The sequence below is a fragment of the Parasteatoda tepidariorum genome, chromosome 3, assembly GCF_043381705.1.
Source record: "Parasteatoda tepidariorum isolate YZ-2023 chromosome 3, CAS_Ptep_4.0, whole genome shotgun sequence".
Classification (NCBI taxonomy): Eukaryota; Metazoa; Arthropoda; class Arachnida; order Araneae; family Theridiidae; genus Parasteatoda; species Parasteatoda tepidariorum.
The window spans coordinates 41,408,955-41,431,093 of record NC_092206.1 but is presented as its reverse complement, the minus strand read 5'-3'; the positions used below and the strand labels follow the sequence as shown (position 1 = coordinate 41,431,093).

The 22,139-nt window shown below is 28.7% G+C and overlaps 1 long non-coding RNA gene across 5 annotated transcripts in view; it reads left to right on the top strand.

The window, feature by feature from the left end:
- Nucleotides 1-22,139, top strand: part of LOC107453432 (uncharacterized) — an 84,355-nt gene that overhangs the window by 41,204 nt on the left and 21,012 nt on the right. For 3 of the 5 annotated variants that reach the window (XR_011636384.1, XR_011636386.1, XR_011636383.1), the window contains one exon: nt 6,487-6,673. This is a non-coding gene — a long non-coding RNA (uncharacterized lncRNA). Of the gene's footprint in view, nt 1-4,460; nt 4,717-6,486; nt 6,674-22,139 lie in introns of all 5 variants that reach the window. The other 2 variants (XR_011636387.1, XR_011636385.1) reach the window with 2 other exon arrangements.

Below are 22,139 nucleotides of genomic sequence, written 5' to 3'. Positions count from 1 at the left end.
TAATCTGTCACTATCACTCTGTTATCAAAATTATGTAAAAGTAAGTTTAAATTAAAAACAATTATCCCCCTTTCTTCCATGATTCCATAGAAAATCGTGATGTTTTCCAACAAAAATGTCCTTCTTAACATTTTGAAATGCAATAAATGCAAGATTATGGGGTGTACCATAATGCCTCAAGCTCTTCAAATATCTTCCAAATTTAGACCATTATCATTAATTATCATCTGTAGAACGTAAGCTTTAAAAATCTTTAAATTTCAGAAGAAAACAATGATGTTTTTAAAAATTAACACTTGCACTAAAAACATAAAATGAAAGGAAAAAACATTGAAATTTCCTGTTGCAATTCTTAAGTTGTCATTTTTAATTTTGAAGCTGAAAAGAAAAACATCAATGACTATTTTTATATTGGAGTATAATATCCGAACGAAATAAGAAAATAATTACAATGTTTCTTTCAAATCTATTCATAAATAAAAAATTGCCAACATAGTGAAAATAACTTTTTGAATTGCAGATATTTTTTAATATTCTTTTTTTATCTTTGCATAGTTCAGCGAGTATTTTCCTTAAAAGGAAACTCTTTCCGCCTTATTTAAAATTCACGCATAGTTCTATCATGCAGACGGTAGATAATTAGAAAACAGCTTCGATCAGTCTTCATATTCTTGTCTTTTATTCTATCTTTTCGTCTTCTCCTTTCCAGCCATTGGAAGATTAAAGCCTGCTGTTTAAGATTTTGATGTGAATCAGGCTCATTATACACATCCAAATGACGACAGATGTTGAACCCTTCCGTAATGAGTCCTCATTTATAATCAGCTCTCTTCCGTAATTACTTTTTTGTCAGCTTTTTTTCTAAAAAACTTTTTTTGTTTAACTTTAGCGATACTTTCTTTTGCAATTTTCCGCATACATTTTTTTTTTTGCTCATAAAGATCAGATAAAAAGTGAAGAAAAAAAAGTAATGCATCAATTTCAGAAGAAAAATAGAGAGAACAATCAACAATATAAGAAATATTATTACAATGCCCCATGCTATTCTTCAATCTTTTGTGTGCAAGGGATATTGTATATTAATTTTTAAAGCTACAAAAATGAAATTTATCAACTTTTGTATAATAAACATTTAACAAAGAACTGCATAATGAAACAGTGAACGAAAGTAATTAAAATAATTAATTGAAGCTCTATTGTTTTTTAAACTAATAGAAATATATATTCATGGTATTAGAATCTTTTTCGTTATTGATTCGAGAGCCTTTTGTGAGCAAAGATCTCACATAGATTTTTTTTCCATTCTGATTTTTTTTCTCACCAGGATGTTCCAGTAGTTCACTTTTAGTGCTTTCGAAATCTAGTAATGCAATATACCCACCTTTGTATGAGGCTGTTTCTGACATATTTTCCTATTCGTTTGAAATGAAAGACTGGATGTTAAAATGTTAGGTCTATTCTTAATGCCAAATGGATGTTAGGAAAAGTCAAAAATATATTCCGACTGCTGCTAACTAAAGTGTGGTCAGCTACAACTTTGATTATACGTAGGTTCCTCAGTAAATGGATCGCAAAAACACTGTTCCCAGTAGAAAACTGAAGTAAAAGATCAAACTTTTTTGTTTTTTTAATAACCGTTGTTGAACAGCCCATCCAATTTAGGGTTTAAGACTACAAATGTTCAACTCCGCTGCCTTGTAATTTGGAACCCTATCCAGAAGACAAGGGAACTCCTGGATTAAGTATTGGGAAAAATGTGCCTTCGGTAAGGACTTTTTGACGGAATTAACCCGTATGCATTACATGGAGAGGAAAACCACGAAGGTCTCCCACGGTTAGCCTGACAGCAAGGAGACTCTAACCCATGATCCGTCTACTACTGAGGATATTTTGTGAGATTCAGATTTCCTATCTACCAGCCATTGCTGGGATTTGAACCTGGTTCACCTCATTGAAGGCGAACGCTCTATCCCCTGAGTCATCAGGGCTCAAATGTCTTGTCTATGGTAACCCGGACGCACTCACGGAAATGCTCACGGTTTCGGCACCGCTTGGCACTCTTGGCGGAAACTTTTAAGTCAAATCTGCTCTGTCGCCAAATTGCTTTTGCGTAGCGCTTATAAACAAGGGATAGAATTGTTTTCACTATTTTATTACAATTTTTTTCATTGTTTTTGTGTTTTCATAAGATCATGTAACTCAAATATTAAAACACAAAATTCTATTTGCAATATTTAGTAATAATTTTAATTAAATCTTTCAAATTTAGTTTTAATCTGAACTTCTAAGCTGGAATTTAATTTTAAAATTTTATGACTGTGAAGGGCATTGACCTGATGACGTATTCTGATACATTGATTGTATTGACTTGTTTGGAGTTTTCTCAGAAGTGTTTTTTATTTTCAATTTCTTAGTTAAAAAAAAATAATAATTAAATAGATAAATGAAATATTATTTTTACTGATTTGATTTAAATTTTAATAAAATCATTTTATCGCGTTTAAAGTTATATTTTTTTTTTTAATTAAACTCCAAATTTATAATTGAAATGCGTGCAATGGAAACTAGTGTTATACTTGCGAACAACTTTTTTTCGAGTTTAAGTGTTGTTAATTATGATGAAAGTTGACAATGTAATTTTCTCTATAAATCAACTATAGATATTTTTTAAGATGCAAGCAATCACGGTGGATAAAACAAATCAATTAGGTTAAAAATAGCATAAATGCTAAAGAACAAATAAAAGCAAAAGTTCTCTTAGAGCCCTGAAATATAAATTATATTTTACTTTTATATATACTTAAGTTCAGATTGGTCTAATCAAACTGAAGAAACAGAGAAACTCTTATGTCAAGGAATTGTAACTAATTTTATTATACATGTTTATTTAAGTTTTTAAAACTATTTACAAAAACATCTGAAATATATTTCATATTAACAAAATAGTTTACTGTTGCATTCTAAGGATAAATTATTTTAATTGTATAATTTGCTTTTGTAGATCCATTTCCTAAGATATTCCCCAATTAATTATTATTTGTGTAGAAATATCGATTTTTCTGTGAAGTATTTCTTATTATTTATTTTGAATCTACCATTAATTTTTTTTCTTATACTATTATATAATATCTTATTTAGTAATGTTATAAGAAATGGCACTAGTAATGGTATAAGAAATGGCAAAATTTTTAGTCGTATAATTATAAAATAAAACTTGGTTCTTGTACTTCATCACTTTTGAAATTGCATTTGAATAAAATAATGTTAAAGTAAATTTGATCGGATTAAAATTAAATAAAACTTTTTTTTCTGAATTTTTATAATTTTTGAAACTTTCAAAATATTGAAGTAGTGTCATTAAAATCTTCATCTTATTGAAAATGAATAAAATAATAAGGTTAAAGTAAAGTGCTGCGTATGATAATGAAATAAACATTTTTTTTAAAACTTTTATTACTTTTGAAACTGCAAACAAATGACTAAAATGATAAGGTTAAATTAAAGCACTTTAAATGTATTAATTGCTTTCTCAGGTCTATTTTTTCAGATCTATCTTAATTTATTATTTGCGTAAAAGTATCGATTCCTTTGTGAAAAATTTCTTATATATATTTCCAATTGAAAATTATCACCTTTTTCTGATTAAATGTTTTATTTGAGAAAAAACGATTTAATAAAATCTCCTCCATCTGATAAAGCAAACAAGTGAGGCAATTTTTTTTAACTGTATAAAGTTCTTCTTTAACTCATTTCTCAAATCTATTATAGTTCATTATTAGCGTAACAATATGTATTTCATTGTGAAGAATTTTTATTATGCATTTGGAATAAAAGAATTAATTTTTTTTCCTAATTACGCATCTGAAATGCTGAATTTAGCGATAAAGGTAATTTTTGCAATGTATTGCAATAAAAATACCTTATATAAAATTTTCTTACATTTGAATTGGAAACTGAATGCAATATGCCTTAGTATATAGTGAGCACACAAGCCTTTATATATATAGCATAGTAAAGAATGGTAAACTGTCTTAGCAAGTAAAGTAAAATAAAAAAAACAATAGATTTTACACTTTCATGAACAATAATAATAAAAAAAAGAAGTTGAAAAGTAAAATATTTACAAGAATCTATTTTCAAATAAAATTCTGAGACATAAACATTAAATTAAGTATGAATTTTTCATTCAAAACGAAAACCGCTTATAAAAAATACAAGAGCGGTGTGAAGATAGAAGTGAATAAGAAAGAAATTTTTACCTAGAATAGAACCATCATTTTCCTACTCAATCAACGTAATAGGGTTGCACGCTGTAGCAAGATGTGACGCATAGATCGGTTGGGTTACCATATTCTTAATTTTGCGGTTTTCAGAGAGCTTATTCTCGACCGCGCCAAGCGGTGCCGAAACCGTGAGCATTTCCGTGAGTGCAACCCGGACTGAGCCTTTCTCTTTTCTAGGAGTTGTTGCTTTGATCAACCTGCATCGGGATTTTTGGTGTCCGATATCGATTCTCGTTAACCTGTTCGACCATAAAGTGTGCGACTTCGAGTGCAGGTCGTCTGGTTACCAAATTGGAGGAATCAGAGAATCAAAAATGTGATGGCATGTCTTCTTCGATTCATCCATTCTTTCCCAGACTGTCACGGGTAGCAGCCCACAGTGAAACTCGAGTGTGACGTAAATAAGCTACTACTATCTGCTTATATATCGTTGGTAAACTATTAGTTTTCAAGTCTAAAAATTAGAAATACGTTCGGAAATATAATTTTTCCTAATAAAGTTAATATTACAATATGAAATACAGAACACACGATCATAAAAAAAACATTACCGATATATATTTTCCATATATTCGGGTAATATTTCTAGATCTTTTAAATTTTTATCGTTTTATGAGTTTTAGATTTGCAGCAATAGATTGCTTTTGCACTTTCTACACTCCTAGGTTCCTTACCAAGTTAGCGCATAATCTGCGATCGAGAAAATGCAAACTGCAAAATCTCTCTTCCGCTACGGATAATTTTTTTTTCGTCACAGAGCATAAAAAATTACGTCTGATTAATTAATATGCACATTTAATAAATTAGGATATAAATTGAAAATCCCACATTTTTTTTCTAGAAATATTTCGCCTCTTAAAAATCTAGATTGCTGTGTGTCGTTGACTAAGCAAGCGATTTCCGTAAATGAGAGTTAAAATACTTCCCAGAATATTTCTTGTTTACATGCGTTGTGTAATTTTATAATCATGTAAAAATCATATTTCATATGATTTTAGTTTAATTCAAATATTGTTGAAAACAACACATCTTTCAGTTAAAATCAGTATGTATTAAAATCAGTAATCAGTTTCAATGGTAAAAGAGCTACACTCACCATTGAAAACTTGATAATTTTATTATATAATAGATAACACTAATATCTCTTTTGACGAGGCTTAGTTGTGAGATTTCTAAGTTTAAAAACTAAGTTTAAGGTTGTTCTTCAAATGCGCTAACGTAAAATACAATAACACTTTTTGGCTAATAACATAGCATCTTAAAGTATGTTGAGAAATTATAATTGGTATTCATGACATTATTTTTAAGCCAGCCCAACTCTGGCATAAAAATGGCGCAAAATGCCAACATAAAGAAAAGCCGAATTTTGAAAAATTTAAAAGTCTGAGTTATGCTAATTCATTAATATTTGAAAAGTTTTTTCCAATAATGTGTTGTCTGGGATGATAAAAGCATATACAACTTTGACAACTGTGACAGTGACAACTTTCATCTGTAAAAAGGTACCCCAACATATAAAATCGAGATAACATTCCCTATATACTAGTGAATTGAAATTGCATTTTAGTTGTGGTAGACACACTACAGACCGTTTATCGAATTGTAACCTTAGAGATTTTTTTTTCAAAAAAATTGAAATTTACAATAAAATAATGAGATACGTTTTCAGTTGCAATTAACTTTAAATATATGTTTTTCTATTATTAAATTTCTTATTCTTCATGCTATGCATATTTTATAAAAAATTGTAAGAAGTCAAAGTAATGTTAAAATAGTTAAAATAAGTGTTAAAGTTTATTCTGCGATCACATTGGGAATTCAACACATTTCTAAATTCAGAAGAAGACGCAGCTTTTAAACATAATCCATTTTGAAAAAAAGTGTTTAAACTTTCAAGGGAGAAAGACGTCGAATACAAATTTTTAGTCACAACTTTAATTTAAAACGAGTCTTTTCTTAGTAATGAAATTCTCATAGGACTTTAAGGATTCCAAATATGTTTTTAGTAATTTTAAATGTGATTATGGTATTATATATGAGTTTCTGAAATGGAATTATTGCACAACATAATGACTTTTTAGATAAAAATGTTTGGATGTGATTTTTAAACGCAATTATATATCTATGCATAAAATATTTTGTATATATTTGGAATAAATTAATTATGCATGTTGTAAAAAAATTTTATATGTGTTTTTTTTAGGAATCATATTGGTTTCATACGTTTGGGGAAAAGAAAAAACACAAAACTATTCACAATGATCAAAATGGTGATAGCTTACTAAAGCAAAGAAATGAAGCTTCATTTTACGAAAATATTTAAAGTTTCTGTTTGATGTAGCAATTGCCACGTCTTAGTTCTCTTAATGCTATATTTTAATTGGTTTTCAGTAAGTAATATACTGCTTATTGCTTTCGTTTTAAATTTTAAAATTATTATTTTTATTTTTGATGCTTAAGTGATAAAATATTATTTTTATAATTTTGACAAAAGTGCTTGAAAATTTATTTGTATATTATTAAGAAATGTTGCAAATTCTATTGAAAAACAGATAAAAATAATATTTTTATATGAGCCTTAGGCTTAGACATTTTTTTGATTTCTTAAATGAAAAAACATTTAGAGCAACAATACTAAAAGTACAAACAATATGCATAAAAATCTAAAATTTCGGGAAATTTCTAAGGGAAAAATATTCCTAAATTTCAACCAACTGAATAATTTGTTCAATAAAAATAAATTTATTAATAAAAGATAAAAATTTAAATTTGAATATTTTATCTGAAATTTGAAAACTTGAATCTTTGAAACTAGTGTATCAAATGCGTGCATGATTTGTCAATTTCTGACGAAAAAAATATGTGCCCCACGAAAATATTTGTTTTAAACCGTCCCTGTTGGATTAATAATTTTTTTAACAATAAATAATGCGGGAAGTATTTTATTCCAGTTCTTTCAACTGCCTTTAATACATTTTAATGTCCAAAAATTTTACCAATAAAATATTAAAATATATTAAATTTGTCATATAAATAATACACATAGCACATAGAAACCAATAAAATATTAAATTGTTTCATATAATGCTTCTTTTACAAAAAATAATCTGATGTGGAGGGATTGTGTGATGTTCCCAACAGGGAATTCTAATCTATAGATAGATACGCTTTGCACAAATGCAATAGATCCCAATGTCTTATGTTGCTGCTATATTTGCTAAAAAGAAAACAAATGTGGAGTAGTGGGAAACATAAATTCTAAACAAGAAAAACAAAATATTTTCCCAAACATTTTTTTTCTTATCTTCCCAAGAGATCATTTTTGTTTTTGTTTTCCATTGTGATTTGAAGTACCCCAGGTATATCTTCGATTTCCCCATCACAACTAGTAGAGAGCTTGGAATTTGGGGAGATGAGTGTTTTGTTCTTATTTTTTTGGAGTCTATTTCGTTTCCTTTTAAAGTGATGGAAATGGTCTTTTATTTCAAATGCGATCCAAATAAAGCCTTTACCACAAATCAATGTTACGATGTTATTCTCTCAAAATTTCTAAAATGTTTCGTATTTTACTATATGAGCACGTCTACACTTAAAATAAAGCTCAAGTTGGCTGGTTTGGAATCAATAAATTATGTAATAAAAAGTTTGATCGGAATTATTTCCAACATATTTAATCTTCGGGTAAGCAAACTTCAAAGTCATGAATGTTTAAGTGTAATGAAAATATCTGAATAACTATCACAGTTGCTATTTCGATAATAGAAAAAGAAAACTTTTTTTTTTAAATAATCTTACGTAAACACTTGCTTTAAAGAAATATTTTTTTGAGAGTAAAAGAACAAAAACGCCATGATAGAAAATGCTTTCACAGATGAGAAACCTGTCTAAAATATAGGGGTTAACCGCATTCTTTGAAATATGGTTCCAATAGTTTGATTAAGAGAGAGCTCCAAAGTTTGAACCTCTTTTCGCTATATTTCGAGAAATGTTTAGGAGAATTGAAACATTTTTGCTCACAGTTAAACATTTCATTTATCCAAAACTAAATCCACGAAGAAAAAACGTTTAGTAAATATTTATTATTTTTTCATTATTTTATTTTTAAAAAAGGCATAAAATATTTTGCATTATATTAAAGAATATAATTTAGCATGATCGAATGCAAAATTTGAGCAACTTCGTTGGAATGGTTCCTGAAAAATTGAATTTCAAGAAAGTCAGATATTTAGAATTCGATTTTTCAGCAACTTTTTCACCAATTTCGCTCAAATATTGCATTTTGCCGTGCAAAATTATGTTATTTAAAATGATTCAAAAAATTTTATACCTTACAATTCCAAATTTTTGCAACCAATTTTTAAATGAAACAATAAAGAATACTAAATATGTACTAAAGTTGTTTTTTTGCATCTTTGGATAAAGAAATTTCATAATTGAGTGCAAAAATTTTTCAATTTGATTAAAAAGTTCTGGAGATATAGCGAAATACTCCAAAAATAGAACTAATATTAAGGGGTCCAAACTTTGGAAAGCTATCCAGACCAAATTATTGGGATTATATTTCCCAGATTGCGACCACCCTGTGTAGTTTGGAAGTCAAGAAACTAAATACGTTGAATAAAAAGTTATGTTTTTGAAGAGAAAGTACATATTGTGTCGGATTTACTAACTTAAATTATTGTCTGTACTTATTGATTAGTAAATTCGAAGTCCCCCTTTCGAGTCATTAAGATTGAGTCTTAAAGCTTGATCATTAGTAGATCAAAAATTATTAAAGGAGGTCCACTTTTTTACGCATTGCACATGCATAAATGATGTATTTAATTCCTATTAAATAGTTTAATATTGTTTTTTTCTTGTTATGGAATAAACACACGTTATGTAACATTTATCATGTTAATATGCGATTTTAAAATTTTTAAGTTTATATCAAAATGCTAAGAGCTCTTTTGAAATTCGTGAGTCGAGTTTCGGTAATAAATTGTATGGACTAATAACTGTTGCTTCGTATTGCATCGTAAAAATAAATTTACTGACTTTTACGGCTATCTTATCTTATTGCAATTATAAATTGCAGTGTTACTGAATAATTAAAAAATGTGGTGGCTATTTTAAGCGAAGTAATGTATAAGAACAACATTAGTCCATATTATAACCTAGATCAAAGATTTGTGTATCTTGTTTCACTACATCGCGTTAGCGTATAGTAGTTTCCAGTAATTAACATATTTTACAGTGCAAAAAATAGCCAAAAATCTCCACCCATACCCAAACTCTTGCACTTTTAAATCAATTGTCTCAAAACCTTGCATAAATATTCGAAGTTTAAGTCATTCTTTATTTTGCTACCTTTTCTCAAAATACACTTATAGTTTGCCTATAGAAGGTATTCACCTCGCCGCAAAGTTTAAGGCTGTCTTCTGCCATGGAAATAAAAAAAATTTGAATTTCAAAGAAGGTAACTTTTCTCTACCCTGATTCCCTTTCTCCCTTTCGATATAACACAAAACCTGTCACAAATATTGACTCATTTTTCTCACCTTGAAGTAGTTGAAATCTGTAACCATAGACAGCACCACTACCAGAGAGGAATGGTGAGAGGAGTTCTTTCCATATACAATATACAGAAACATATTAATTATTACTTATCTTCTCCCATTCTTCCATGTTCGCATTGTTTGAATTAATTTCGCTTACTGCTTAGGCTGATATGACTGCTTTGTAAGTTTATTTCTTAAATAGATATATTAATTGTGATTTATGTGAGCTATAATAAACTGAATTTAACTTCTTCTGGAGGGATACTTTGATTAAATTACTTCCTTTCAATGTAATATAATATTGTTAAAGCAACGATTTCGTGGTTTTAATTAAATCTTATACCATAGTCAGTTGTTTCTCAAACTATTTTTCGTCTTTAGTTTTATAAATAAAAATAAATGAATATACGTCATAAAAAAATATATATCAGAAAATACATAACTTTAAAGAAAAAATCCCGTTTTGTAAATAATGCCTGCCAGCGCATTTTGATTTTGTTTGAAGTTTAGAGTACGTATTATATGTAATCATTGCGATCAACAATCGATCTCTATTAATAATATAATTAAGTTTTATTAAAGCTTGTCTGCACATTACTTTCTAAGTCATATAATGTAGGTTATTAATAGAGCCCGGAAGTTCAGGCAAAATGCCATAAATGCCCTTTTCTGCCTTTTTTAAACGTTTTCTTCTGAAAATGCCTTTTTCTTTCCTTTTGTTCATAAATGCCTATTTCTGTCTAATTTAAAATTTTTCTGCAAAGCTTTTTGTGCTTTTGACCGAGCATAAACGCAAAATGAAGAAATTTTGAAGTACAGAAATGGTTGACTGTCATCCGACGTATTGTAATGCATTTATAGAGATTAGGACTTTATTCCTTTTGTCTTATTAATATTTTCTCTCCGTCTCTTCGTGGCGTCACCTTCGTCGTGGCGTCACCTTCGCCCGATGCGCTTTGCAAGGAGAGAGAGAAAGGGAGTGAAAAGATTGGAGTTATTTTTACTTACAGTCAATAGAATTTATTCTTACTTACGGCCCATATAGCCTACACCATCGAATAACTCGTATGCTCTCTTATCTACAAAACGAATTCACCAAGCTGGTTGAGCACATTGTAGCAGGAGCACGAAAAAGTTTTCTAGTATACTAGTTATTTCTAAAATGCCTAAAGTAAAAGCCTGCACAAGCAAAAAACTGGACAGTTTTGTGAAAGAATTTGGGTCGGATGTGTTTTCTACTGATGGGAGCATTCTGTTTTGTAAGGCATGCGAGAAGTCAGTAAATTTTGAGAAGAAGTATTTTATATCTCAGCACTTGGAGACATCTAAGCATAAAACAGCAAAAGATAAAAAAGATGGGAAAACATCGACTCTGATTTCCACCTGTTTTCAATTATCTTCTCGCAAATCGGAATTTGCAATGGATTTATGCAGATCATTTGTAGATGCCGGCATTCCGCTGTGGAAACTTGAAAATAAAAGTATACGAGCTTTTTTGCAAAAATATACGAATCAAAGTGTGCCCTGTGAATCAACTTTAAGGAAAACTTATTTAGATGACTGTTATACCGAAGTTCTTAAAACTATTCAAAATGAAATCGGAACGAAAAACATATGGCTATCTATAGATGAAACGACAGATGTAACTGGACGATATGTTGCGAATGTTATTGTTGGTGTTATGGACCCATTTGAAAAACATAAAATCTTTTTGTTGACATCTGAACAGTTGCAAAAGACTAACAGTACTACAATTGCACAGTTGTTCACTAATGCACTGGCTTTACTTTGGCCAAATGGTACTGAGCATGAAAGAGTGCTATTATTTCTTACAGATGCAGCCTCCTACATGAAAAAAGCTGGAAATGCCTTAAAAGTTTTATTTCCTAATATGATCCATCTAACGTGCCTTGCTCATGCATTGCACAGGATAGCAGAGGAAGTAAGAGGTCTCTATCCTGAGGTAGACTCGCTTGTTTCTAGTGTGAAAAAAGTATTTGTGAAAGCCCCTTCAAGAGTTCAAGTGTTCAAAGAAATTGCACCAGACATTCAATTACCTCCTAAACCGATCCTTACGAGATGGGGAACATGGATTTCAGCAGTCTCATACTACTGCACAAATTTTGAGGAAGTTACTCGAGTCCTTACCAGCTTTTCGGATGAAGAGGCAATATCCATAAGAAAAAGTAAAAATCTGCTTAGCAGTTCTAAAATAAAAAATGAACTGACTTTTATTTCAACTTATTAAGGGAAGCTCCCTAGAGCTATTGAACACATGGAAAAAAGAAATATGTCTTTGTCCGAGTCACTAAAGATTTTCTACAGTACTATTGAAGAACTAATGTCTGCCAGCTGGTGACAGAATAAGGAAGAAATGTGAAAACGTCATCTCTGCAAATACAGACTTTGAATGCATCAAGGACATTGCAAAAGTAATTTCTGGTGATACTACATTTGAACTTACCATATCTCCTACCATAGCAAGTTGTTTTAGGTACGCGCCCATAACCTATGTCGAAGTAGAAAGATCCTTCTCTTTGTTTAAAACTATATTGACTGACAGGAGACAAAATTTCTCTCACGAAAATTTGAAAAAGCATCTAGTTGTGATGTGCAACAACAACCAATCATCAGAATAAATCTGCATACAATATTATTCTAAGTACGAGTTTTCAATTTTTATTTCGCACCTACGCAGTTGAGGTTTTTTTTGTGTGCAATTATGCCCACTTCTTTTGTACTATTGCTACGACAGTCGAGTGAAATGAATATGTAGGCATACCGGATACTTCTAGCAACTTTTTTTATACCTTGGATAACTATATGGGCTTTTAGGCATTACCAACTACCATTTTGTTCCAATTTTAAGTGCCTTTCTTAAGTGCCTATTTCAAGCTTTTTAAATGCCTTTTTGCCTGCCTATTTTTGCATTTTTTATTTCCTGAAATTCCGGGCTTTAGTTATTAATAAAATAATTTCCTTTCCAAATTTAGCTCAATTTTAATACGATTTTATGTTTTAAATATATAAGCTTGAAAATTTGACATTAAAAATATTTAACTAAATATCTAACCATGTTTATGTGCATATTTCAGAATAAAATTGTTATTATATTTAGCCTGAAGAAAATTTTCAAAGCTTCATCTAAAGATTTCAAAATGTACAAACTGAGGGCAACTGTTTTTGATTTCAGCTGGAAAATAAACAACAAAATTTTTACAAAAAGGTTTGTTCGCAGCATGCATTATTTAAAAGCCTTTTTTTTCCACATCACATTTTTTCTAAAATTTAAAACTACGAAACAAAAGAAGCAAACATTTTTTTTCAAACATTTCGTTCTTTTTTATCTTTTATCTCTAAGCATATACTCTTTTGAGGTGAATACTGTGCTCATTTCTTATCATTGATATGTTTAGCGCTTCAGGTAACGCATAGGTAAAGAGTTTTAAGAGAACATTTAAATGTCACTTTTATTCTAAAATGTAATTTTTTTAAACTTTAATTTTTACTTTTTCTCAGTAAAAAATCAGTAAAATGAACTAGTATTGAGAATGCTTTTTTATTTCTTTACTATTTTTTCTTTGTTTAAAACATCAAAGTACAATAATATTGTGTTTAAATTTAAAATGCCTTACTAGTTCTCTAGTTGACAAAATATAAGCTTTTTTCCAAGATTTTAATACTAATAGAATGTTTTAATTTACATTAAAACTAAATTTCTGAAGTAAATGATATAGGTATATAATACGAGTATGCGTATTCGTATTGGTGGGTTTCCTTTCAAGACTCTATTGTCTTAGAACTTTTGAGTCGCTACAAGCCAAAATAGATTCGAACATCAACCTCAATTTATTTCAATCGCAAATGCTATCTGCAGAATCGCAAATACTTAAGTTTCCCAATTATTCTAAATATATCTGTATAATAAAACCAAATTATGCTTGTTTATTTATATCTAAATAGTTTGAAATGCATTTTGTAGATTTATAGAATGCTGTGTTATATTTCCTTCCATTTTTACTTCTTATAATCGCTTTTATGTATATTTTATCGATTACCTTTTAATACAGGCGGGTAAAAATTAAACTGACGACGCTCTGAAACTTCAAGCTCTGATTTTAATAAACAAAATGAAACTTCAAATATTCATTATTTAGATAAGGTTTCGTTTAAAATATAGTTTGAAATTTCAGCAATACGTGATGATGTATGGCTGAAACCATATGTAAATTAAGCACATATGCAAGCATACGCATATGGCAAGGTATACACATAGCACACTCTAGTGTGTGAATTAATTATTTATTCTATTGTTCTTTGAATGACTGAGCAGAGCCAAAAGAAACCTTGTGCCCATGATCATACATTCAAAGTTTCAGTAGAGTCCTTTCTGTAGAACCGGAGCTAGGAGACTCTGAGTACAAGAATGCTAAAAATATGTAAAATGTTTAAATAACGCATTTAAGTTATAATACATCTTACATTAATTTTATGCTAATAATTAAATTTATGTTTTATAGTTTACACTTTGGTTTAAAGGGCATACAGACACGATATCTTAAATATTTTACAATACCACTAAATTAAAAAGAAACAATTAAAGAAAATAAAAGGAACTGAAAAAAGTAACTTGAAAAGTTTAAATCAGCTTAAGGAAATAAAATATTAAAATTGGCCCAAAAAGTTTGAATTAACTTTTTTACTTGTATATAAAAAATTCAAAGTTTTATTTATCAAACAATTATCTTTTTTACTCAGCCATATGGACATTTTGGTGTTAGAATGTGCTCGCCTTTAACTTTTTGCAATTACTAAACAACATTTTGTCCTTTCTTGCAGAAAACTCTTGTCGCTCCGTTATCGGTTCAGCAAGAGTAAAGAGTGCATTTGACAAATGCTTTTTTGTTGTGGTTGACAGGCGGAAGAGGAAGTGTCGTTCTTCCTGACACGGTTTCTACTTCCTGAATAGCCGATATTCTCAATCCTCCGTGGGGGACTCTAGTGTTGGCACGAGGGCAAATTTTCAGTTTTTGCAGCCATATGGATTTTTTCTTCTTTATCAATAACTGCACAGCCAGTAGTTTTTTAAACATTTCACAAGAAAAGCTGTTTAAACTAAACTTATCATTTAAAGGAATGCCTACTCAAAAAATCAAGAAATTAGGCCAAGTATTAAAATATGCCATAAATGCAAAAAAAAAAAAACATTTTTTATTTCTGAAAATATTTTTGCAACCTAAATTATTGATTAAAAATGCAGAAAAATAAATTTAAATAAGAAGAAAAGCAGTTTTATGATATTTAGCTCCAGTCATTTATGAATAACATTAAGAGAAAGTCAAGTAAAACTGCAATTCCCAATTCTTTTCAGCCATAGAACCCTAAACAATAAAAAAAAAAAAAATGGTGGAGCCCTTACTTTTTAATACGTTCATAAATATGCAAACGAAAAAAAACAACTTACAATTAGTTTAGAAACATTCAAAGTGAATAAAATTTTTTCATCGTTTCATCAATAATTCTCAAAATTAGGTTTTATGTTAGATAGTTGAATTTTCAAATTTGCAGATTTTGTGAAATTTACATGAAAGTAGTACATCATCTTACAATTTGGCAGTGTCTTTTGCTGTATAAGTTAAGATTAGTAGTTTTCGCCGTGTAAGTTGAAATTGAATAAAATAAACTGGATTATAATTTTCTAAGAAAGAACCGCTATAAGGTGTAAGAAAGATTATTAGATAAAAATAATTCTTTATTCTTGAATTTGGTTATTTTATTTTGAATTTCAAATGTCGATGAGAAAAACCAAAGCAATAATTTGTAAATGCATATATTTTAGCAATTTATTTAATGTATTTTTCTTGGAAAACAGTGTATTTTTTAAAATTTCCTATTTATAATTGATTGCAGTTTCAGATAAAAAAATTTTAAAAAAATAGGCTGAATATTAAATAATGGATTATTAGTTAAATACAAACTTATTATAGGTTTCAAAATATCAATATTAGTTTTTTTAAAAAAATGCCTAACTAGCAGGGCACCATTTGGATACAGCTGAAGTAAACTACGTCAATTATTGAAATAATATGAAATACCAAATAGAAGAAAGATGTATTTTTTTGACTAAATAATTAAACTTGCGTAGTAATTTTTTTTCGCTTTTCTAATTTGCCGAGCAAATTATAAAATAAGTTTTTAATATGCTAAATCTTTTTGGTAGCAACATAGTGAAGAAATGCAACATAGACATTGATAACAATGAACATTATAAATACATTTTGAAGTGAGGTTTTTAATATTCCGAATAGTAAAGAAATTTTGTACGATAAATTGGTTTAAAAGTTTCAATCTTAAAGTGGGAGGACAAGTGGGGATAATTTTATGATGCCATGCCTTTTGTAAGTTCTGATAAATAAAAGGACCGCACACCTTTTTAAATTCCTCGCCCTTCTATACACTGACCTTTTTTATTTTATTCCCTTTTTTTATTAGTAGCTGAGTTTTCCATACTTGTCTGCCTTTTGTGAAAAATAAGGAATTTACGGCATTTTTCTTCCCTCAAATGATATTCTATCAGTTAAAGGGGTCAAGGAATGACACTACTCGCTTCTCAGCTTGTTCTAAATTTTTTGTTTCCGTGTCTGAGTTCAGTGCGCCATTTTCCGTGCGTGATTTCGACTTGTTTACAATGTTCAAGAAAAATTCGCTGCAATAAATAAAAAACTACTTTGGTATCTAATAAAAAATAACTCTGTATGAAAACCGACAACGTAACCGTGCATGAAAATCAAAGACCTTGCTATGTCACTTATCATGATAAGCACTGCAGTGGTTAACACCAGTAAACATGCGGATAATCCGCGTTTGAATCGAGAACTACAAGTACAAATATTAAGAGGTTTTCACCAGCAATCACCAAAATAGAAATTAAAAACTTTCTCCAAATTATGTTTTGCTTGAAAAATTGAGAGCTACTGTAATTAGCTATTTGTGTCGAATTTTTTTTCAAGGTAGCATAGAATTTATGTTAGTAGCTATTGTCTCTGAAAAAAATATATAAATAAATAAATATTACTATGTGCATTTATGTTTGCACATCGAGTTGATTATAATAATTCATATACTAATTTTTAGATAAGTAAATTTTGTGTTTCATTGTGTTATCACAAATGTAATGGTAGAAAGCTTCAAATAGTTATGTAATAAATATATGGAGTTTTAGATTACCAATAAAAATTTCAACGTTTTTTACCAAGATATCAATGAAATTTTATTTAGGGTCATTTCATGACACTGCTCATCTTAACGCTATTTGAAGAGGCGTGCATGCTCCTGTGTAAACATGTATAAATTGATTTAGTAAAAAAAAATATTTTGAAAGAATAATTTTCCTTAAAGAAAACAGTATTTTCCTCAAAGAAAACAGAACATACTTATTAATAATCCGAAGTTATTTACAAATTTAATCAGCAATTTCAAGAAAAAAGAATTTAAGGATTAATTAAAAACTAAATATAAGGAAAATAATTCTCAACAAAAATTATCATACATGGGTTTTAATTATTTTGCTGTTTGTTTGTTTTGTAAAATTCGAAATTACACTTAAAAAATTCTCTATTTTTGAAAATTCCAAGTTCTACTCAAAAATAGTTATTCACTCTCTTAGAAAGAAAAGTAGCACATAACTTAATAATTCATAATTTGTTTTTGTAGTAATTTCATTAAATATAATGTAAAGTAGGGTAATCATTATTTTTTTTAAAAAGCTATATTTTCCGTATTTAAGCTTTATTATGGGGAAATTAATCAGTTTAGTGAAACTACTTATTCATTTCTTTAATTTCTGAACCCACAAATAAAATGTTTCCAAAACAATTTTTTTAAGAATTTTGAAAATTTTGTTTAAAGTTGCACAAAGACGGGTTATCTTTGAAAATAGCCTGGAAAAATTACAAAATATTCTGGCATACTTAAAAAATTATTCTTAACAAATATATTAATTTTATGCATCACAAGTGCGACGAAACAATTGGATTTTCCTCTTTATTGTATCATTTTAATTAAAATTAATATCATTTCGTAAGAAAAATAATTAAATATATTTCTTATACGCAATAGACTACGAGAAACTACTATATTTTAAACATCTGTAAATTCCTTTAACAACATTTTAATTAAAAAAGAATTATAATCTCAAAACAACAGAGAAACCTTACAAATATTATGTCATAAATCCCATATCAAATTCCTTTTATTTTGAATTTTAAAATGTTTCTTTTCAAAACAGAAACTCATCTAGCTTAAATTTAATAATATGAAATGAATGAAATCTGTATCTTTAATTAACTATATCTAAAGCATAAATTAAAATATTATAGCGAAATCTAATACTACTTTGCATACAAGAAAATTTATATATATTGTTCTTTATATCACTTACATGACAATTTCCAGAAAAAAAAAAGTAATAATCAAACAAGAGTTCCAATCACAACACAGCATAAGACCTTTTAAAAAATTGAATGATGATTTTTTTTAAAACCCATGCGATATTTCTTTCTATTTTGACATTTAAAATGTTTCTTTTGAAAACAATAGAACCATTAATATCTCAAATTCAATAATATTTTCCTGACATACTCTTTATCTTTATGGAAGAATAAAAATGAAAAAAATGCGATTGAATGAAAGAGATTAAGATGGAAAGAAAAATATTTCTTTCTTAGTCATGTTATCCATAAATCTTGTGATATTGGTACTTCTTGAAGAAATCTTCATTGTAGCTACACTGCTTACAAACCAAGCAAAGATGAAGATGGATTTCTCCAGATAATAATAACGTTAGCGAGATTTTATAATTTCTTTCTTTTTGCCTTTAAGATACAAGACACCCTTTCATTCAATATCGAATTTTTCGATTTCCTATAAGCTAGTGAGAAGATTTCGTTTGCGGTTCACAGTGAATAAGATCCCTTTTCCTGTTCTTTCCTGCAGAAATCGTCAGGGGAAACTACATCCTGGAGGTTTTTAAACTACTACGAGCACTGCTGTGGTTGGAAGAAAATTGCAAGTGCTTTGAAGTGTATTCGAGCTTAAAGCTAATTGAATTTAATTTTGTCAACTGAAATGAACGTGAAGTTAGTTTTATTGAATAAGAAAGTATTTAAGATTCATGGAAGACTGATAATTTTCATTTAAAATTAAATTATATTCTATCGGTTTTATTTTTTCGTTAGATTTTGCTTTGAAATCTAAGCTATCTTAAAGTTTCTGATCAGTCTACTTTAAGTTTCTAAAGCAAGCATGCTTGAATTATTCTATGGATTTTATTTCAGTTATTTAATCTCGAAAAGTTATCTTCGCTTAGTTACGTTTTTAAAAAAAATAAATCAATATCTGATTTAAGCGAAATTTAATAACACTGTTTATTTATACATATGAAATATATTTTCTGCAAATAATGCCTTAAAATATGGACACATGTTTAATCAAAAAATATAGAGAAAGAGATATTAAATAGGTCTAAATTCCATCAAGAAGCTTTTTATTTAAAAACATATTATCAATTAACAAACAATTATTCAAACGCATTATCAATTTTAATTATTCATAATGTATGTAGCATTATAATGCTTGTGATTTCGTATTAAGTAATTTACAATAATATCTAGAACACATGCATTATTTTATTGATTTGCAATGATTGTTTTGAATAAATGTTGTGTGATTTCTCTTTTAAAGCTTGGGAGGATATGGCTTGTTTATATAAACCTTAGACTTAAAAAAAGTATTTAAGATCTTAATTTTAATAATCTGGGTTTCAACTTATGCAAAAAAAACCACATTATCCGGATAGCACTCAACAGTGCTATCCTGAGTGAATAATGCTCAAAAATGGAAATGCGTATATCTTTTTCCTCTTAATTACTCTAAACTATCAACCAGCCCACTGTCAACGACATTATATTTGAGAAATGACGAAAAATGCAATTCTGGTGTAAATTTTAGAACAACTATTAAAAGATTGTCAAGTTTATAAATCAATAATATGCTGTAAAAAATAATAAATGCATAAAAAATCTATCCTGAAGGTTTAGTTGTCATATTCTTACAGGAAATTTAGCATTGAAATTTCTGCCTTAGCGAAAAAAATTTTCCTTTTTAGTCTTAAGTTTCCTTTTACGTATATAAGAAGAAATGCAAACAATTAAAAATGTCCAATTTATGATTGTTCGTAAAATTAAAAAAAGGTGCGAGGAAAGGTATAAAAGCTTGAAGTCTTTACGACATAATTTCTCATGATCTGGGTAGACACCAATACAGAACTAAAAACTACAGAATCAGGATTCAAAATAATGTTCAACAAAGAAAATATGTCTTTTTGTATATCTTCTCCATTCTTAATAACTTTAAGCTCTCATCCACCCACAGTTGACGAAATTTTATTGAAGAAATGGAAAAAAATGCAAATCTAGCGTAAATTTCAAAACAATGCAAAATATTTGATTTTTAATACAAGAAAGCAAGAAAATAAATAAATACATGAAAAATCCATTCCGGAGACTCAGTTGGCTTATTCTTACGAGAGATTTAGCATTTAAATTTCTGCTACTAGTGAAGAGATTTGCTTTATAAAGTTATAAACATAACGGATTTAAGAAGGTTAGTAAAAAATTAAAAATATCTCATTTTTGAATGTTTTTAAAGGTAAGAAAATTTTGAAGAAAGCTATTAAAATTGGATACAGATATACCATTAAAGTTTCCAGGTAATGTATCAAAGTAGGCGTTTGCTTTTAACTGGTGTAAAAAAAATATTTTTATATAATATAAATTTTTCGTTTGAAAAAAACTGCATAATCGTTTGAAAATTTTGAAAGGATCCTGCTTACTTAAAATTTAATGCCAATAAAATTTATAATGAAACACCATCATAAAGAATAGATTAAATGTTTAAGACTAAAAAAACATAACCAGAATAAAACACAAATGAATATACATAAATGGACATGCCATAGTTACAGTTCTATAAAGTAGAAATTCCTCAGAGTCTACACATCAAATGATTATAGTGAAAGTAAGGAGACAAACATGTGCTAAGTAGTTTGGTATCAAAGCAATCAGGACAAAGGAACAATAATTTCATTCTCAATAACTCTTAGCATGCATAATAAAGCTTAGCGTTAAACTACTTTTCACATGTTTGTTTCTTCACTTTCTCGACCATTATTTGGTGTTAAGGCCGGCAGCACACTAAAGGCTATTATTCGCAGAACTGAAGCTATAACATGCCCATTTATGTACTTTCATTTGCGCTTTATTCACGTCGTTTTTCGCTTTAGTCAACAAAACACAAAGTATACCCTATCCTTTGTTGACTAAATGTTTGAATGTTTTCAAATTAAATGTTGTAATTTCAAGCCATACGTTTTGCTGAATGCTAAGTGCTTACGGGACTTTTTTCGTTTCTTTTATTCCTAAAAACAACCTTTTTTTAAGCATTTTTACCTGCTGAATTAAGTTTATTATTCAATTAGAATATCATTTTGCAATGAAAATTATTTCAAGAATAATTTTCTTCTCCCTTAGTTGTAACTTTTCTCTCATAAATATTTGAATGGTGTACTGCAATAATATCTCAATAGAACTATTCTGTATCTAACGACAGTCTTCGTAACTTAATGATCCTTATTTATCTGTTAATGCTGTAAATATAACGGATTACAAACGTTACCGTTGATACCCACAAGACTCCAATTTGCGGCAGATTATTGCGATTAGTGTGTCATCAAATCTTTTTCGTTCCTTCCAAAATAAATTTGTCTTCGGATTTTTTTTCGATTTGTACTTTGATTATAGAGGCGTGGAAGTTATATCTCCATTTTTCTTTCCTGAGTATTTTAGTAGCTTATTTAGTTTGAAAAGGATTAATAATACCGGTTGTTCTTATTCTTTCAAAGAATATTAGTCAAGTGAGAAACTTTAATTACTACACTATCAGATAAATTCAAAATAAAATGCTATCTGATATTTGATTTTTTCGACTTTAAAATTCCCCACATCTTATCATATTTTATCCTTTTTATTTACGAGACGTATTGTTGAACTAATTCCATGCAACTTTATAATACCAGCTTATGGATTAACTTTTACTACCACTAATTAGCATCCTTTTATACATTTACTTGCAAATGCAAAGCGTAATGCTTCCTTGTGGATTTTCTGTCTCTGCTCCCTTATGTTTTTAATGATTACTGGTTAAATACTTTATTTCGAATAAGTAAAATCAATTGTTCATCTTTAGGGCTATATATATA